This window comes from Canis aureus, chromosome 25 (assembly GCF_053574225.1).
Source record: "Canis aureus isolate CA01 chromosome 25, VMU_Caureus_v.1.0, whole genome shotgun sequence".
Taxonomy (NCBI): Eukaryota; Metazoa; Chordata; class Mammalia; order Carnivora; family Canidae; genus Canis; species Canis aureus.
Genome location: NC_135635.1, coordinates 42,171,492 through 42,192,682, shown reverse-complemented (window position 1 = coordinate 42,192,682; position 21,191 = coordinate 42,171,492). Strand labels below are relative to the sequence as shown.

Here is a 21,191-nt window from a genome sequence, read left to right as displayed (position 1 = left end):
CCTGGCTTGGCAGGGAGCCTGCTTCTCCCTCTGCCTCTGCCTGCTGCTCCCCCTGCTTGTGCTCACTCTCACTCTCTCTCTCTCAAATAAATAAATAAAATCTTAAAACAAAAAAAAAGTAGGACTTGTGCAAAGAGCTCCCCCCCCCCCCCAGACAGTGCTCTGCCTGAGAGTCACATGAGGTTAAGGCCTCAGGAAGGGGCAGCATGGTGCCCCTGTGAGACTTGACACCATCAATGGTCTTCCATCTCTGCTCCCTAACATTGGCCTCACATCTCATTTGAAGATGCTATTCTCCTTCCCAATCAACAGTGGCAAGGATGGGTGCTCAGGTTCCTGGAGGCAGGGGGATGCCCGGGATGCCCTCTAGCAGGACATTCCACTTGCTGGATCCCAAAATTACTCCTGAGGCTAACGGCTCCATTCCAACCTGCACCCAGCATTTTGCAGCCTCTCTCTCAACATCAAAACAGTAGCTAGCCACTGACCTAACAGTGCCATGGGGTGGTGTCCATACAAGGAAGTGACCTCCTTCCTTTTAAAGCATTCATTCCCAGAAAATGAAATGAAAGTGTTCTTATGCCCTTCACTCGTTTCTGGGACAGTGGGTACTGTTAAATCCCCAGCACAGCTGACAGTTGAAGACTAAGAATAACCATGGGTTGGTTGTTCCCCTCTGTTTCCTCTGCTCTCTGCCTCCAATCCAGTCCCCCACCCCCACCCCAGCTCAGTGCACTGCACTCTCTAGGTGGTTCTTGCCAGGCCACGTCTGATTGCCTCTCCACCGTAAAGGCAATCATGCTCAGGTGACCTCTCTGCTCCCATGCTACTGGTCCTCCTTGTTGAGAACAATGCCTGGGAAATGCACACACAAGATCCAGCAATGTGGGCAGTGAGCCCGCATCCAGGATGCTGTGACACCCCCCTCTCGGCTTCCATGCAACCAGCCAGAAGAGTCAAGGAGGACACAGAGTTCACGAGCATTGTCAATGAATGATTTCCCTTGCTTATGTTTGCAGATAATAGGGGATGGATTTGCATTCCATCGTGCAGTGTCCACGAGATGTCCCCACCCCTGCACATGCCTTGAGATTGGGTGCTCTCATTCCAGTGCAGAGGATTGAGGATGGTCCCTCTGGAATTCATCAGAAGTGATATGACAGCACTCAGGGGTCTGCAGTGGGATCAACGTTGAAGACCTCAGCACATCCAGCCGATGACAGCAGCAATACCACCCAGACCTGCAGAGCCCGTGGTGGGTTCCCCACTCAGCAGGGAATCTCCTTGTCTCCCTCTCCCTCTGCCCCTCCCCCCCAAATAAATAAATCAATGTAAAAAAATTAAAAATTAAAAAACCTTTAAAACCTCCTATATTCCTTCCATCTTATCAGATGCTATCCACCCTTCGGGCAGTGTCTTGGTTTTCTAGGGCTGCCATAACAAATCATCAAAAATCAGGTGCCTTAAAAATGGCAAAAATGTATTCTCTCATGGTTCTGGAGGCCAGAAGTCCTAAATCTAGGTGTTCATGGGCTCCTAGGTGTCCACAGGCTTCTAGGTGTCCACAGGGTTCTAGGTGTCCACAGGCTATGCCCCCTCTGAAGGCGCTAGGGGAGAAATCAGTTCTTTCTTCTTCTGGCATCTGGTGGCTCCACAGGAACACTCTGTCCTCACATGGCCTTCTCTCTGTGTCTGTCCTCTGAAGTATGTGTGTGGGCTTTTGTGTTTGTTTTTGCTGAAGTTACCCGGTTTCTTAGGACCAACTTGGGGAGAACCACCATTTCAAATCCCAAGGTCTCATCGCATCTCACCCAAGCAGATACTAGGGGTGATACCAACTTTCCTGACTGCTTTCTCATTCAGGATTCTTTCAATGTAGCCACAGATCAGACTGCCATCTACTGGTTTTTTAATGTTGCACAAATGTCAGAGACCTCAGAGACCTCCAGCGTGTTCCATGCTCTCCAACCCACGCCCTATTTGTACAACAAATATTTGGAAACACCCTCTAGGTGGCCTGAAATGACACTCCCAGATAAGCAAGTCAACCCACAGGCATAATTTGGCTCTAGTTGTCATATACAGGAGAAAAAAGGAAAGCAATTTATATTAAAATAATAAATATCTCAACATGTAAGTGCTCATGCATGACTGCACAGGAACACACTAATGAAGTAGTCATGGCTTACACCTGCTTATAATGAATAAGATTAGATTATACACTTCACAGGAGTACAGGGAAATGAAAACCAGAGGACAACAGAAAAAAATGTCAGATGAGAAATAATAAACCCTCTCACCGGTTTGTATCTGATGATAGGAAGAAGGAAACAGCCCGTGCTGAGGTAGGGATAATATATCAGGGAAAATAATGTGAAAATAGGTAAAACAAGGAAGTATGCTTTTCTTGCGAACGAGTTAAACTTTATATAGTGTCATAATACTTTATTATGCTGACATGGGACAGGTGGTGACAAAGAACCATGGGAAACATTGTCTACAATCTGGAGATCCCACCCACAGAGTGGAGGCAGGTATTCAGTCCCCAGCCTTAAAAAAGCTGTGGAAGCAATTTCCCCCTTTCATTCAGGCAGGGGGGAGAGGAGGCCCGATTAGAAACTGTTGTTTGATACATCTCAAAGAGGAATATCTAACTGTGAGTGAAAAATAAAGGCAACCCCAAAGTAAGTCATTGTAATGTCTAATTTTTGCAAGAGATTTCTCATAAGTGTCCTACAATGTCCTACAACTGTTTATATTCATATATTAGAACATAAACTATTTTATTATTTTTTAAGATTTTATTTATTTATTTGAGAGACAGCACGAGCAGGGAGGGGCAGAGGGAGAAGCAGACTCCTCACTGAGCAGGGAGCCCAATGCAGGACTCGATTCCAGGACCCTGGGATCCTGACCTGAGCTGAAGGCAGGTGCTTTTGAGCAATACTGACTGAGCCATCAGGCACCCTAGAATATAAACTATTTTAAAAGCAGTTTTGATAAAGAAGTTTATCAACATGGTGACATTTCATATGCCTCTGCTAGTGTAATAATGTGTTGTCCTGCAACTGTGTGTGTTAGATGAAGCCTCAAATCTCCTGTTACAGATCTGCAAGTGGTTTCCTTGTTTTTGCAGTAACTACATATTGCACTGCAACTCTTGTTAGTTAAGTGTATGTTTGGAAATGCTCTAATCGAGACAGAATACATAGAGTGGGGGAAATTATCCAGTCATTTCAAGGTTTTGTCTTTTATTTCATTGAGGTTTCTCTTTGCCAAAAAAAAAACAGCTTCTCAATTACTGGGCTTTTGGCATCACTTCTTTGAAAACTTTTCAGTATTACTATGTAGAAAAATATTACTGACTTACATTTGTTTGGGTTTAGTTTGGCAGGGCAGGTAACAATTCTTCACTGATGGGGCTGGTTTGCACATGGCACGACAGGCACCCCCAGCAGTAAATTCTGGGGCATTTGTCAAAGCCATCTCACAGATTTACAAAATGGCTTCTGGGGCTTCAGTACGCAAAGCACTGTGGTCCCTAGGCCGGCAGCAGATCCTGGGAGTCTTTTAGAAAAGCAGAATCTTAAGCCTTGAACTAGACCTACTGGATCGAGTGTGCATGTTTGACAAGCCCCCAGGTAATTCACATGCACACTGAAGGCATCTGTGAAGCACTTCTCTGGGGGCAGTCTGATCCCACTAGGAATACTGAGCAAAGCCAACCTTACTCGTAGCTCGAATGAGGGAGCAGGTCCAAGGAGGTGGGTCAACTGTATATTTTGCTCCTCTTCTTGTCACTAAGCTCCTCGGGGACTAGCAGGGGAGGGGATTCTTCTCTTGTATCTGCACACAGCCACAGCCAGACAAGCACACAAAGCTGTGGCCTCGAAAGGCCCCTTGTGTGTCATCTCTCAGGACTAAATTCTCCTTAACCAGACAACAGCCACCTTCCATGACTCATCTGTAGAAGCACAAGCAGTAGATCCCCAGCACACGCTTGGACTGAGTTTCAACACCTCTGCTTTGAAAATTCCACCAGCTGCGCAAGGCCCAGTGTTTAATGACGAGCAACCCCCTCCCTCCCCACTCCCTCTGCCAGTGGGCTGCGGTGCTTAGCCACACACTCAGAGAAGGACTACATAAAAGGAGAACCCCTGGTTGTTCTGTGATATCTACAGAGATGCTAGACACTGTGGCATGCAAACTTATGGAAGAAGAAAAATAAATGGCAGCCATAAAAAAACAGGAAAGGAGTTTCCCTGTGACAAGAAGCCCCAGCAGGAGGATCCTTCTGCTGACATGTGACTTAAAAGGTCAGATAGGGGTGCCTGGGTGGCTCAGTCCATTGAGCATCCGACTCTTGATTTCCACTCAGGTTGTGGCCTCAGGGTTGTGGGATCAAGCCCCACACCAGACTCCGTACTTAGCGGGAGTCAGTGGAAGATTCTCTCCCTCTCCTGCTGCTCTTCCCCTTGCTCACGCACACATGTGCACACGCTCTCTCTATAAATAAATAAAATATTTAAAAATAAATAAATAAAAGGTCAAATTTAATGACTTATGAACTACACCCTGCTGGCCCAGGCCCCCTGCTCACCTCAGCTGCTAACCACCACCCAACCCCACCCCCCCCCCAACCTGCCCAAACCCCCCTGCTCCTGACAGAACAGCCAAGTATGAGAAACCCTGAGATGAGCAGCAAAGGGGAGAGGAGGCTTCCTTCAGCCCACCTTTCAACCCTGACTGAGGCCGTCTCCAAGGAGCCTGCAGCTTGCAGAGCTGTGGCCACCATCAGCTCCACCCTGGGCCACATGTGAGCAGAAGGATGGCTCAATATCTTAGCCCACGGTCTCCACTTCCGGGCCCTCACTTCCTTCCTTCACAGAGCAATGATAAAAACCCAAGACAGCTAGAAACCACCCACCCTGTTACTCCACTGGTAATTCATTTCTTTTATCACATTGAGGCCCCAGCCTGATACCTCATGCCATTCCAGTGCCACATTTACCAGGTGGCACTGCAGCTCTCTGCTGACATGTCCTAACTAGGCTCCAAGGATCAGGGTGTGGCTCACTCCTCTCGGCTGTCACATCTGGCACAGTGCCTCACCTTTGGAAGCTGTTCTGTGTAAATGTTTGGGGACGAAAAGAGCAGAGGGGGCAATGGAGCCGATTACAATGTGACAGATCATCAAGGATGAGCCATCACCTTTGGTAGGAGAACAGAAATACATTCTGGTTACAAGCCTTCTTTAGGGCTTGTCACTGACTCCCTCATTTTCAGAGCTGCTCTCTTATCTTTGTCGTGACCATCATCACCATGCCACCACGAACAGCAAGCTTGAAAGGTGAGAGGTGCCACTCTTTTTCAAGATGTTGCAGGTAGCATAAAAGATTAGAATCAAGTTCTAGAGCCAGAAATTCTTGGGTTTGAATACCTGTTCTACAAAGCATCAGTTATGAATCTTGGCCAAGTGACTTCACTCTGACACTGTTTCCTTGTCTATAAAATGCAACAAGGAATACCACATCCTCATGGGGCTTTGGTTAGATGGTACATGTAATAGAACAATCCTTTTGACTGTCATGTTCATTTTTATTCCGGGTCTCCAAGCAGCTTACTCAGGCTGTGCTAAAACAACCAGTGAATAAACAGAGTTCTTTTCCTTCCTCTCTGAGGCAAAATGGCATGGACATAACGAGGCAGGGCTGCACATCCATAGTGCCCGGACATGTAACACAGATGAGCTAACTTGTCAGGTGCAAACAAAGCAGAATCACACCCACACAGACATCTGCCCTGTCCTTTTCATCTTGAAAAAGACCCCCTTGGCTTTCATTTGCCAGTTTGAAGAGACATGAGCATCTGGGTGATTTTTTTCCCTTTCTCCTTTATCTATCATAAGAAGGACAGCACAATTCTCTCAGTGGCAGTCAACCCTCAGACTTAATAGAAGACAGAACGGGCAGAAGGACGCGGAAATGTCAGATGGGAACAGGCTAGTCCCAGGGTCAGGGATCCTTAGAGACAGTCGCCGCTCAGTCCAAGCCAGTGGTTATTAGAACCCAGTGGTTCCAGTCCTTTTGATAATTCAAAGATTTCAGAATTTTTAAGTGTTATACACATTTAGCCACAAGACACAATGGCAAGCTTACTCACTGCACCATTAAGTGCAAAACACACCAAATGACTGGAAACGACCTGTGTCCATAGGTAGGGGATTGGCTGAATAAATTAGGGTACATCCCAACAATGGAGCATTATGCCCCATCAAAAAAAAATATCAGAAAGCTCTCAACATACTAATAGGAAAAGAGCACCAAGGTAAATTAAGAGGAAAAAAAAAACAAGATTAAAAAAGGTGTGATACTAAGAAAAAACATGACGGAGTCATCAGGTATATTTGTACTGGTCTGTATTTGCAAAATGAAACTCCAGAATGATGTATAACAGTAATAAAGCTGATTACTGTCCCAGGAGGGGGCAGGGCAGGCAGATAGAGGCCAAGACAAGAGTTCCCTCTTCCTAGAGTGATTTTATTTTTGAACTATGTAATATATTGCCTATTCAAAAAAATTATATAAAAATATTTTATTAAAAAAATATATTTTATTAAAAAATACACCAGCCACTGTGAACAAAGTCTATCTGCAGGCTACAAATGGCCTGTAGGTCTTTGGTTTATGACTTCTGTGCTAACGGGTCCTAAACTGGGGAAGTAGAAAAACTGGCAGAAAGGGAACAAGTTTCTCTACATTTGGAAACAAGCAGGTTATTGAATATCTGTTATCTGAGACTCCCTGTGAATTGCCTGGCAATTAGCTGGCTGGGTCCAGAAGCTTCTCCTCTCCCAGGGGAAGAGGATGCAACTTCCCACAGAATAAGGTGGGGCTCCTCTACTTTCCTTGAAAGTTAAGGCTGCCTGGAACCCAAATGGTCTGCTTTCTCCCCTCCATGGAGGCCTCTCCTCAACTTGTATATAGAAAGGGAAAGTGATAGGTGTGTGGAGGTCCACCTCTGGAACATGGGATCCTGGTGTGTCCAGCTGGGCCCCAGCTCATGCAAACCCCTGGAGAACACCATAGGACAGAGAACAGAGGACACATGCTCCTGCTGACTCTTCTCAGCACCAAGAGACACTCTTAATATTCACCCCCTTGCCTTTTGTACATGCTTGTCTTGTCACCTCGAATGAGCTCACTTAGTGTTCTAGGTTGAATTGTGATCTCCAGTAAAGACTTGTTGAAGACCTAACCTCTAGTACCTCCATATGTGAGCTCATTTGGAAATAGGATCATTGCAGATGTCATTCGGCAAGGTGAGGTCATCCTGGAGTATGGTGGGCCCCTAGTCCAACAAGAAGACAGTCACGTGAAGATATAGATACAGAGGGAAAAAGCCATGCAACAATAAAGGCAGAGCATGGATTATGTGGCCACAAGCCACGAAATGCTGAAGATTGCTAACAAACGCCCAGAAGATGGGAAGAGGCAAGGAAGAATTCCTCTACAGATTCGGGAAAGAGTATGGCCTTGCCAACACCTGGACTCTGGGCTTCAATCCTCCAGAACTGAGAGATGATACATTTCTGCTGTTTTAAATCACCATGTTTGTAGTACTTTATTATGGCTGCCATAGGAAGCAAATACACCGCAGCTTCCATCTGATGCTCTTCCATCCCAGTAGGTACTAGGAAGCCATTGATGGCAACTCTGATCCAATGAATGAAAACCGGGACCTGCACTGATTGGATTTTATTGTATAGGTATGCAGTAAAAATCAATAATTACCAAGTACTGACCTTGTGAAGAACATAGGGGATATAAAATGTTCAATTATTGCCCTCAGGGAGTTGACAATGTGGTTGAAGATTTAAGACAGACATGAAAAATTATAATACATATATACATACACTGATACACACTATATATGTGTATGATTCATATAATACAATACACTTCACAGAGGCCAAAGAAACATGACCTCACCCTTCAGCAGATACTAGAGAAGTCACTCCTAACTAAATCCCACTAGCCTGCCATCTGGCCTCAATCTTCTACTGTATTTCATTTTAGCTGCTACTGATAATGTGTGTTTGGGAAAGTGTTAGGATGTCAGGCGAGTAGTCAATTTCTAGAAGCTGTCACCACTGCTCTGGGCATAGAACCCAAACTTGTTACCCACTGCAGACACCCACTGCTGTCTGTGATCATTACCTGCTACCCCTGCTCAAAGACTTTCCCATCAGCTCCCTTTACCTATTCAGAGACAAAGACCCTAGATGGACGATGAACCTATTCTATGGTTCGCCACAAATCTGACCTGCAGGAAGCACAAAATCCAGGTAGTTTGGCAGGTCGACTACAAGAGTTTTTAAGAGAGGTTACAGAAACTCAGAGACTCCTACCAGAGTTACCGCGTCATCATTCAGAACATCTGCTTACTTGGCCCATCCTTCTCGCAGGCTCCCACTACACTTGCCTCTGGGAACCTGATTCTTACCGTAAGGAAGGCCCGTGTCCCTTTGCACACCTGGGTTCGGGGAGGCAGCCCACCAGGACTGAACTCTCCCGGAGCTCTCTCTGAAGCCCAGGCCTCTGGGTCAGGCTGCTCCAGGAGGAAGAGATGTGGTCGTGCGGAGTGCCAGGTGGACACCCAGGCTGGGCTCAGGAGGAAAAGTGGCAAGTCGCTGCTGCTCCGCCCTTGGCAAGCAGCCTGCTGGCGTGACTTTGGCTCCAAGCCATTCTCCTGAGGGGCAGCTGTGGCCAAGGCATGACCTGCAGATGGAACAGACAGAAGAGAGGTCTCTTCACTTTGATTTCAAATAAGTCATTATAGATACTCAGAGCAGAAAAGGTCTTTGAAGTCACTTAATTTCTATCCTGTTACTTTTCAAATAAATTTCCAGCTGGGATTTGGGTCTGGTTTTGAAGCAGACACTGCTTAGGCAAGCAACACCCATTTCTCCCCTGTTCCTCTCTAACAGAACTCCAATGATGTCACCACTCTGGCTAAGCACCCGGCCGGACCCTTAGCCCAGGGGCCCTATGCAGTCAGAGCAAATGCAGGCCCCTGGTCCGTGAGAAAGGCAGGAGTGGGCTTCTCACTCTCTCTGGTCTTGAGATATGAGAGGGGCCTCCTAGGGGATGTTCCTGGAAATGTTTTTTTGGCTCTTGAAAAGAGAGATGCTTCACTGCTACCAGAGGTTGTCTTATCTGGCCACATTGTGACCATGACGGGAAGCATAAGAGAAGAACAGAGCAAGAAGAAAGCCAGGTCCTTGATGACATCACTAAACCACTGGATTAAACAGCCCTGGTGTCACCTTTCCTCCAGACTTCTCATTATACAAGTAATACATATCCATGTTGTTTACATTCACTGAGCTGAGTTTCGGGGTTTTGTTTTTACCATCTACAGCTAAGACTATCCTAAGTGATGTGCATTCAGATGTTCCCAAAACCACAGGACGATATTCCTAGAGCATAATCTCACTGTACTGACTACAACTTCCCAAACGTCCACATTGTACTTTCTCTCCACCTTTTCTTTGGTGATCAGTCCTCTCCCCAGATCTAACCCATGTAACCACCTTGTCAATACAGTATTCAATTCTACAGCATATGCCAATTCAGTCATTGAATTCATTAAACATTTCTGAGTCCCTATGATATACCAGACAGGGACTCAAAAATGAAGTCCTGGAGGATGCATGGTGGGTTAGATCCACTCCTGGTCAGGAGGTCGGTGAGTGCCATGTGTCGAGTGCTTAGTGGGAGGTGCACATCAGCCTGGGTGTGCATCAGGGACCTGGGGGTGGGGAATGCTAGCAAAAGCACCTCGGAAAACAAACTCCCTCTTGAGGGAAGAGCAGAAGAGTGTGAGCAGAGAAGAATGAGAAAGTCAGACCTTCGTAACCAAGGATATGAGGAATGATCAAAATCATAAACCATGATGGCAGCTAACATTTCCTGAGCGCTAACAAACCAGGCATTGTTTTTTGTGCTTTCTGAGGATTAACTCATTCAGTCCACCACCAAAGCTGATGAGGAAGCTCAAATTATTAGCCTCATCTTATGGAAAAGTAAACTGAGGCATAGAGAGGTTAAGTGATACAGGAAGTGAGTGGCAGAGGCAGGATTTGATCCTAGGTGGCAGAGCTCCCCAGGCTCACACTCTTGACCCATCTATACCAGTGATTCTCAAAATGATGACTAGCACAACAGCACCAGGAGCCCCTGGGAATCTCACAAATTCAGATCTTTAACCTCCTTTCAGATTTCAGAATCAGAATCTCTGGGGGTGAGACCCAGCATGTTGTGTTTTTAACAAGCCCTCCATGTGATTCTGGAAGCCCCATAATGTTTGAGAACTCTTACTCAACACCATAAACACATGATGAGAAAGGATGGCATATTCAAAGGAAGATGAATGATGGGAAGAGAAGCAAAGCCAGCAATAAAGATGGGGTAGGGGGAAGAACCCTCCATATCAACCTAAGGAGAACGGGCTTCACTGTACAGACATTTTGGAGAAATGTGAGAGGTGAGGCAAGGAAACAGCATGATCAAGCTTTGTTATTTGGGACAAGATCTCTGGAGTAGAAAGGGCCAGAAGGAGGGAGCCCAGGTAGGAGGAGGTATGAGCAAAAGCATGGGTTGCACTCAGTGGTGGCAGTGCAGAGCCAAGAGGAATGGAGATGCAAGAGATAGATTGTGATAATAGCTGGACAGGGGATACGGGGCTGGCAGAGGTATCCAGGGTGTCTCCGTGGCCTCTAGCTTCAAAAGTAGGCTGGTGGTGAAGCTATTTAGCCAGAGTGGAAATGCTGGAGGAGGAACAAGCTTGGCAGGGAAGATAAAAAGATCTACTTGTAAAATGTGAAGACTGGGTATCTGTGGGACATCAGGATGAAGGTATTTCAAAATGCAATGCCAAAGAAGGATCTGGTACTCAGGGGCAGGGTCCCGGCTAGACATAAAGGTTTGGGGTTCACCAGCAAAAATGTGATGCTTGAAGCCAAGATAAAGCTAAAGCTGATCATAGATTGTGCAGGAGGGGAAAGAGTGAAGGATGGATTCATGTAAGACACTAACTTTTTTTTTTTATACAGAGCAAGTACACCTGTGTATGAAAACTTGAGGGTGGGAGGGCACAAGGGGAGGAGAAGCAGAGAGAGAGAGAGAGAGAGAGCTGCTAAAGATTGTAGGCTCTATGCCCAGTGCAGAGCCCAAGGTGGGGCTCAATCCCACAACCCCGAGATCATGGCCTGAGCCAAAATCAAGAGTTGGACCCTTCACCAACTGAGCCACCCAGACATCCCAACACTTACATTTAAGGGATACCCAAAGCAAGAGAGCAAAAGAGACTCAGAAGCAGAGCTTAGAGAGGCAGAAGAAAACAAAGGAAAGATACTGTCTCAAAATCTAAGGATAAGCCAAGTTGGAGAGTGTTTAAAGAAGTAGAGTTGACAACGGTTTTAAATGGGAAGTTCTCACATTTTAAGATTTAGAAGAAACACTGGATTTAGCAATGAGGAGGTCACAGGTGAACTCCGTAAGAGCAGTGCCAGTGGAGGGTTGGAGGCAGAAACCGGATCCATTCACAGATTCATTCTCTAGATGGGGAACATATACCACATGCCAGGCTTTGTGCTTTATGTTGGAGATACAGGGACGACTGGGACATACATGAATCCAATCCTCACCAGATGGTGGGAAGACACACAATGAACAGAAATTGCAAAAATAATTATGGAATCACAACGAAGACACGAAGGGACATAGAAACTGCTCACCACAGGGAGCGTACAGCAAGAGGACTAGCATGGAGAGAAAATGAGGGATATAAGTTGGGTCCTCCAAGATGAACAGGGGTGAGCCAGGGAAGAGGATGGAGAGCTCCCAGAGAGAAGGAACAGCAGGTACAAACACCCTCATGGAGAAAGAGCTTTCATGTGTTCAGGAAATCAAGGAAAAGAGCACAATTTTAATGTGGTTGGGGGTGGCCAGAGACGAGGTTAAAGAACAAGGCTCTGCAGGATTTCATCCAAGCAGTGGTAGGAAATCACTGATGTGAAGCTAATAAAAGTCTGGGCGAGTCACAATCTGATTTGTATAAGAGATGACTTTGGCTACTTGTGAGGGATGAAATGAGGAAGGGAGAGGTGGGGATAGAGAATGGATATATTACAAGCAGTTGGGGATATGTTCCAGTCCAGATGAGAGATAGTGGTGTCCTGCAGCAGCGTGGCAGATGAGTAGGTTTGGGCGAACGGACTCTAGGGCCACTTAGTAGGTGGCATCAGGAGGACGGAGGGATTGGGTGTGGTAAACAGGAAGGAGGGGTTGAAGCCAGATCAGGCTCTATGGTCCTCTCTACATCCATTTTGGATACTCCCAGATGACCACTGAGATGGAGTAACACGTACCCCTGAATCCCAAGCAGAGATAAGACCAAGCCCCAGTGACTCAGCTAGGACTCAGCAGCAACTAAGAGACAAGTCTTATCAAACCTCCTCTCCTCAGGGCACCCCTAATCCCTTAGAGATAAAATGATCCCTCAGATAGGAGGTTTCTTGAAGACTCCCTTGTTTGGTCATAACTACTTACGAGGCCATATCTTCGGGGATGGGGCACAAAGCAGAATAAGCCTCCATCACTCTGCCACTGGGCTGGGCAAGTCACACTGACTGGCTTATCATCAAGGCATGCATGCACTGGTCATAACATACATTCAGTACAGTATGGATAATTCTAGGTCTCAAAGGCCAACCTCCATTGGATTACTTTTTACACTCATAATTCTGTCAATTTAAAATAAATATGCTAGACATCTATTTCTGACATTATGAGAGGCTGAGTCCTTTGACCCTCCCACTCAAAACAAAAGAATCTTGTACAAAAAAATATATTTTTTAAAATGTTTCTAACAGCATCAATGAGCTAGCAAGAAAGGAAGGAATTCAGTGGCCAGGGACTCCTTCAGATAGTGGAATATCCAGGTTCTGATTATAATAATGACTATAATGTAATTAAATAATTTAAAGACAAGCCTGCAAATATGTCTGAGGAATAATAACAACAGCAAATCATGAGAAATAGTCAAGGTTTCGGGGAAAAAATGGACCAAAGGGAATTTTTAGAAATGAAAATTAAATAACTCAAATTACAGTCTGTGGACAGACTTAATAGCATATTAGATACACCTGAGAAAGAAGTAGTGAGCTGGGAGCTAGGTCAAAAAAAACTAATCAAAATGCAGCACAGAAAGACAAAGACTCAGAAAAATATGAAAGACAGCTTAGGAGACATGAATATGAAAACCAGCAGGTGTCTATTTGGAGTCCTAGAAAGGGAAAGGAGAGAGGAAGAATCTGAACAGATAATGGTTACAAATTTTCTAAAAGGGAGGAAAGATAAGGGCACCTAGATGGCTCAGATGGTTAAGCATCTGACTCTTGATTTCAGCTCAGGTCATGATCTCAGAGTCCTGGGACCGAGCCCCATGTTGGGCTCTGCACTCAGCAGGGAGTCTGCTTGAGAATCTTTCTCCCTCCTTCTCCCTCTCCCTCTGCCCCTCCTCCAGCTCCCACTCATGTAAGTAGGCTCTCTCTCTATCTCAAAAAAATAAATAAAATCTTTTTTTTAAACCAGTCAATGAGAGGAGACAAGTTTCCTTCCAATGACTATAAGCCCAAAAATGGTGGTCAAAGACTCTCAACATGCTGAAAGAGAGTAACCATCATCTGAGAATTCTATACTTGAAGAAAACATTCTTTTATTAAAAGATTTATTTATTTGAGGGGGAGGGGCAGAGGGAGACAGAGACAAGCAGATTCCCTGCTGAGTGGGGAGCCCGACATGGGACTCGATCCCAGGACCCTGAGATCATGACCTGAGCCGAAACCAAGAGTCAGATACTTTAACCGACTGAGCCACCCAGGTGACCCTGAAGAAAATATTCTTTATGAATAAAAGAAAGGGGGGCCTTACTGAGTCAGTAGAGCATGCAACTCTTAATCTCAGGGTTGTGAGTTTGAGTACCATGTTGGGTGTAGAGATAACTTAAAATAAATTTTAAAAATAATTAAAGACTAAGAGAAATGAAGGCATTATCCATAAACAAAATTCTAGTTTACCACAAGCAAACCCTCATGAAAGGACATTTTGAAAAGGTATATTTCTGAAAGGAGGAAAGTGATTATAGGTGGAAGATCTGACATTACAGAAGGAATAAAGAACAAGGAAAAATAAAAAGGATTTTCTCAGTCCACTGACAAAAGAGCATAGATCTGGAGTCAGACACGTTTACACTCATCTCCTGCTGTCATGTCTTACTACCTGAGAAACCTGAATCTTCATCTCAAAAATTCATAGAATACCACTAATGCCAGGCTGCTGTAAGGAATAAATGAGCAGACACATACAAATGCTCCCAACACAGCTTCTGTATCTAGAAGATGTCAGATAAATCCTAATTTCCTATCTCTTCAAAAAGTAACAAATAAACAAGTAAGGAAGACAGTGTTAGCAACAGGAGAATTATAGCCTCTGCTTCAGTGTAAGATACACTGTGGCACTTTGTCATTGGCAGAGGAATCTGCACCACAGAGCTGACCTTAGCACCTGTTTCCTTGTTATCTTTTCAGTATCGAGCCTAAGATCTTTCAAATACAGTATCTATGATGTCTTTGTTTATAAAATATCGCATGTGTACACACACGTTCCAGGGATATATACACCCTGGGCTTTGGTTTAATTCAATTTTAAAATAATGTGTGTTCACAGTTTTTTGAGGCCATAAAAAACGCGTTGGCTCATCCATAGGGCAAAATGGCCCATGCCACCCATTCTCCTGTCCTAGGGCTCTTCTGCCAACAAGGAGACAGCAAGTGGCACACAGATGATGACCCCTGTGTGGCTGCTTCTGCAGTCCAGTCCTCACGCGGAGAGACAGACACTCTCCCTAACTCCATCTTTGATGTCTCTCCATTTCATAAGAACTATAAAAGAAAAGTCATGGGCAGCCCGGGTGGCTCAGCAGTTTAGCGCCGCCTTCAGCCCAGGATGTGATCCTGGAGACCCAGGATCGAGTCCCACGTCAGGCTCCCTGCATGGAGCCTGCTTCTCCCTCTGCCTGTGTTGTGTCTCTGCCTCTCTCTCTCTCTCTCTCCCATGAATAAATAAATAAAATCTTAAAAAAAAAAAAAAGAAGAAGAAAGAAAAGTCAGCCAAGAAAAGTGAGCTTGGACCCCTTGAGGTTTTCTGCCTAATTTTCATTTGGCAACTATTTGATGGGTAGGGCAGGGGGTGAGGGGGGGCGGTGAGTTGGGGGTAAAACCAAGGCGGGAACAGATAAATCCAGAACCAATCTTCCCTTGATGCTATCAAGAATCAACACCAGTCCTGAAGTTTTAAGACCCAGGCTGCCATCCTTACTCTGCCATCTGTTCCCATCTGTGTGTCCTTAGGCAAGCCACTGAACCTTTCTGATTTTATTGTCCAGAGGCAGTCATTATATCATATTTGTAGAGCATTTTATAATCTACTAAGTGTTTCCACAACCATCATTTCATATACCGTGCACGGCCGAGTGTATAACACCCAGCATAATACTCAGCTCATTGATTTACTGTGAAGATTGGAAAGCAGAGCCCGGAACTGCTACACAGACTGAAAGGAGCTTGGTCAACCTGAGAGACCTTCACCAAGGTGCTGACCTTACTCTGTTAGGGGAGGAGAATTTGCAGTCCAAGCAGCTGCATCCGAATTCTGATTCTACACTTACCACCCAGCTGACCTTGAGCAAGTAGCTTGGCTTCGCTTCTAGAGTCCTCACCTCTAAGCTAAGGAGGAGAGTCATAGTCCCAGGCTCCTAGCTCAGGGATTGGGAGGTACTTAGTGGAATAATTGACTTGAATCTATACCAAGTGAAGCCGACAGGTGTCTGACCATACTCACCTGCACTCACTGACACCCTTCATCCTCTAACCTTTCTTCTCCGTGGTTACCTCTACTCTCCTCACCCCTGAGCAAATATTTGTGAGGAAGGTCAGACCCTCTGGATATCAGAACATGCTTGGGATTGTTTCTTTTCTTTCTTTCTTTCTTTCTTTCTTTCTTTCTTTCTTTCTTTCTTTCTTTTTTTAGGATTTTATTTATTTGAGAGAGAGAGAGTGGGCAAGAATGAGAACACAAGCATGGGGTGGGGTAGAGGCAGAGGGAGAAGGAGACCCCCCACTGATCAGGGAGCCCGATGCAGGCCTTGATCCCAGGACTCCGGGACCATGACCTGAACTGAAGGCAGATGCTCAACTGACTGAGCCACTCAGGTGTGCCCCCCTTGGACCTATTTTAATAACCTACGAAACAAATGATTAATTTAGCCCAGCCTGGTGCATGGGTGGAGACTACATGGCTGCAAAAAACATAAGCAGCCTCCATTTAAAAGGTCTTATCTTACAGATCCAGTGAAACGCTGGGACACCTGCACCCCGATGTTTCTAGCAGCAATGTCCACAACAGCCAAACTGTGGGAGGAGCCTCGGTGTCCATCGAAAGATGAATGGATAAAAAAGATGTGGTCTATGTATACAATGGAATATTACTCAGCCATTAGAAACGATAAATACCCACCATTTGCTTCGACGTGGATGGAACAGGAGGGTATTATGCTGAGTGAAGTAAGTCAATTGGAGAAGGACAAATATTATATGGTCTCATTCATTTGGGGAATATAAATAATAGTGAAAGGGAAGAAAGGGGAAAGGAGAAAAATGAGTGGGAAATATCAGAAAGGGAGACAGAACATGAGAGACTCTTAACTCTGGGAAACAAACAAGGGGTGGTGAAAGGGTAGGAGGGCGGGGGGTGGGGGTGACCGAGTGATGGGCACTGAGGGGGGGCACTTGATGGGATGAGCACTGGGTGTTATGCTATATGTTGGCAAATTGAACTCCAATAAAAATAAATACCTAAATACATAAATACATAAATACATAAATAAATAATAAATAGGTCTTATCTTTGTAAGGTGCATTCCCATTGCCACTGCTTCCCTCCACTGTCATGCCATGGTACAGAGACGTGAAGGGCAGCTATTTTATCAGTGAGGTGGCTGAGGACTACAGTAAGCAAGTGCCGTGAATCCGCTAAGTAGAACTGCTCCGCTGAGCTTTCTAGCCTGTCCATCAGCCTGCATTCGCTCCCGGGAACCAGGTCCTGAGAGAACTGCATCCTAAGAGGACCTCATCAGGACTTCCATCAGACTGGCATTTGCATTTAGATAGGACCAGGCAAGAGGACATGAGGCATGGCTTTGTCATTCAGCTTGCATCTTAGGCTATAAAAGAAAACATGCCCAGGAGCACTCATCACGCTCTAATAGGTCTGGAGTCTAGAGCCTAAGTACACTGAGCGGTGGAGTGGCACATGTGTTCCCTGGGCGAGGGCACGGCAGTCAGCCATGCCCATCACTGTGCTAGTTAACACCTCTTTCTAAAGTGCATCTGGCAATCATCACATGGTTTCGTTCATATGTGGAATATAAGAAATAGTGAAAGGGGCCATAAGGGAAAGGAGGGGAACTGAGTGGGAAAAATTTAGAGAGGGAGACAACCCATGAGAGATTCCTAACTCTGGGAAAAAACAAAGGGTTGCAGAAGGGGAGGTGGGAGGGGGGTTGGGGTAACTGGGTGACGGGTAATGAGGAGGGCACTTGATGGAATGAGCACTAGGTGTTATATGTTGGCAAATTCAATTTAAATAAAATATTAAAAAATAAATAAAGTGCATCTAGGACAGCCCAGCCCTGACTTCGCAGCTGCAGACAGAGTGTGGCGTGGCTGCAGGTGCATGAACTAGCTGGGGACCCAGGCACTCAGGGGCAAAAGGGACTGGACAAGCCGCCATTACCAGGCCTCAGTGGAAGGCTGTGGTCCTATAACCAGGGCTGAAAGGAAATTGGGCGGCAGACATGAAAGAATTCAATAGTGGGCCTATTGTTAGAAGAGTTATCACCTGGGCTCCTCCTCTCAAACTTTTCTGGTGGGTAACTGTCTGAAGAGGGTGATTCTGTGGGTGGCCCTGCCTGCTTCTACTCTATAGCCCTCTAGAACCTTCTGCAGCATGCTGAACATATCTCCATCCTAATGGAGCTCAGTTCATATAACACACTCCCACATCCATACAGATTCTAGAAACCTCCAAGTGTAGACACACATGTGCCCAGGCAGGGCTGGCTGTGCTTGATTTTATACAGCATCCCTGTCTGTGTGAGAGAGAAAGGATCAGAGAGTCCTGGCTCCTCGAATCTTTTGGATGGGAAACTGAGTTAGTGATAACCACCTGGAAGAGGATGAGGTAACCCTTAAAAATATCGGTAGGGTTAGGCATGTCTTAAGGCCTGGGTAGCACTTCATGGGTTCAATTTCCATGTGGAAGGGCCCTCAGACAGTGTCTATTAAAATGAACTGAAGGACCGTCACAGAACACTCCTCCCAGGGCTCCCTGTGACCAGCTATCTGCGGAATTCTACTGTTCCTGAAGGCCCAGCTCAGTTCTCACACCCACTAGGACACCTTCTCCAGAGCCCATTTCCTATTAGAGCACACACTCTTCATTCCACTCTCTTGCCAAGTCCCCTGTCATGTCAAATAAGTATTAGAACCTTTGTTCTTTCTCCCAGCACAACATTACTGCACACAGTAGGTGCTCAGTCAGTATCTGCTGATCCATTTGGTTGAGGTTTTGGGGTTTGTTGGGGGGGTGCAGTGCGGGCATTAACATTCAGTAAAACCACATTGATTTAGCCCCTAAAGTGTCCGAAAATTCAGATGTGGTATGTGGTATAATGTGATTGTTATTCAGAACAAATTAGAGCTCTTCATTCTATTTCTAACTCCAGTAAATAGGGCTTGTGTGTTTTAAAAAAATATATTTTTAGTTTGCAATGTGTGATTACATAATGGAGGCCTAGTAATTTTTTTTCATTAACATTCATTTCACTTAGCAGTTCCTTTTTTTGCATCTTTGTTTCTGATTCAAGCTGTGGTCCAGTGTATTAAAATTGCACTCCTTAAAAAGAAGCTCTATAGCAAACATTTTAACTGGCATTCCCCACCCTTATATTTCTCACTGGCCTGTGCCTGCAGCAGCTTATCTCATGTGGAATCAGGGGAATCTGCTCCCCTATTACAGGTGTGTTAGCAGAACTCTGTGATTCAGCAGACCCCACAGCCTTTGTTAGGGAGCCGTGTTGTGCAGAAGGATCAGCAGCAGGGGGTGGCATTGGTGACGTAGGTGTCTATATCAGAACTAGATGTGTGAACTCAGATAAGGTATTTAGCTTCTCTGAGCCTCAGTTCCTCCATCTGTAAAATGGGGATGCTAAGTCCTAGATTAGAAACAGTGCCTGGCACACGGTAGCCACAAATAAATTATCTTATGCATGAGGCCCATGTGAAAGTCTGCTGGACACCTTCCTGCTTCTACCCTGACTGGACTGGAGCCACATATACCAAAACCAGAACCCTGAGCCTCAGGCAAAGAGAAACCCCAGAAATCTCAGTATGGGGCAACAGAGCAGGGAGCATAGTCCAAGCAGCGGAAAAGGTGCCAGAGAGACACACTGCCGAAGATGAGACTGCTAGAGAAAATGTCTGCGGGAGAAATAGGAAATACATTCTGGCATATTTGCAGCCAGGACGACCACGTTACCTGGCCCTGAGAAAAATGCAGAGTCGAGCTACATCAGGACATCAAGAAGGGACGGAAAAGCACAACCCATCATGATTAAGAATAAGAACTGACAGGGTGACCAAGCCCTGCCCCCAGAAAGGATTCGCCATCTCTCTGCCTGGGGAAGCACCCATGGTCAAAGCTAAACTCCCACTTTATAGTACGCATATAATTAGTGGAAAAGCTTAATTTAGCAGTTTGGTAAATTCCATTAGCAGTTTATGTATGGTATGTAATTAAGCTATTTCCAAGCAGATCTTTTTTGGCTAGCTCCTGTTAAGAATCCTCATGGAGAGAATTCCTGTAATACATGCTCAACTCTATGCTAATTCTAGAAACCTTCTGGAGTTGACACTAACGTGTGAGGCAGGGCTAGCTGTGCCTGAGCCTATACAGTGACATTCCCACCAGGATGAAGCAGGAAGGTCAGAGTCCAGAGACAAACTCTGCCTCTGACATTCCCGTGATGTGGGATGTTGCACCTTGGATGCAGCCTCCTCACCTCAAGGGGTGCTTGCTCATAACTACCATATGGGACCAGCGGGATAAATACACGAGGTGCTATATAACATGCTGAGCACAGAATGCAGCCCAAAGAGGGCAGTCTCACAGAAGCCCATGTGGCAGACACGGAGACTAAAATCCAAAACCAAAAACAAACACCAGAAAGTAGCACAGAACAGCAGCAGAAAGATTGTCCAAGTGGAGGGGGCATCTGGTGGCTAGGCCACCATGAGTAAGGAAGCCAAGACAGAGCAAGATTGTGGAATTCTCTGGGGTTAGGGTTAATACCAAGCCCTATCAGTTGGGAAGATGAAAAAAAAGCTCTGGTGGTGGTGGTAGTGGTGGCCACCCAACACTCTAGATGTTCTTAATGCCACCGGACTACACACTGAAAAATGGTTAAAACTGTGAATTTTACGTTCTGTATATTTTACTCCAATTAAAAAAGAGACAGAGTTACCGCAAAAAATTCAAACTAGAGATGCCTGGGTGGCTCAGTTGGTTAAGCATCCAACTCTTGGATTCCACTCGGGTCATGACCTCAGGGTTGTGGGAATGAGACCCATATCAGGCTCCTCACTATGGGTGGAGCCTGCTCAAGATTTTCTCTCCCTTCTCCCTCTTCCCCTCCCCACTCACGTGCTCTCTCTTTCTAAAAAAATAAATTAAATAAAGCAGTACCCTAAAACTCAACTGTCAGCCCACTGAACACATCAAAACAAAAGTAACATAAAGGAGAGTTAGGGTCACCCTCTCTCTGTGAGATTCTGAGGAAGGCCGCGTCCGTGCACCCAGGCTACCACCTCCATCACGTGGAGCTGATCTTCACCCAGGACATCTGTTTAACATAAGCCCCCCAAAGACTTGAAAACTCGTATCAATCACAGACCATGGCCTCAGAGAAAGAGCTAAGATTCTTATGCAGAATAATTAGTCTTTCCTGAT

At 45.5% G+C, this 21,191-nt stretch overlaps 1 protein-coding gene across 6 annotated transcripts in view; it reads right to left on the bottom strand.

The window, feature by feature from the left end:
* Positions 1–21,191, bottom strand: part of CRACR2A (calcium release activated channel regulator 2A) — a 138,570-nt gene that overhangs the window by 112,621 nt on the left and 4,758 nt on the right. For 5 of the 6 annotated variants that reach the window (XR_013364428.1, XM_077871414.1, XM_077871412.1 and 2 more), the window contains one exon: positions 8,506–8,780. The gene's annotated coding sequence lies outside the window, so the exon portion shown is untranslated. The remainder of the gene's footprint in view (positions 1–8,505; positions 8,781–21,191) is intronic. The other variant, XM_077871415.1, reaches the window with a different exon arrangement.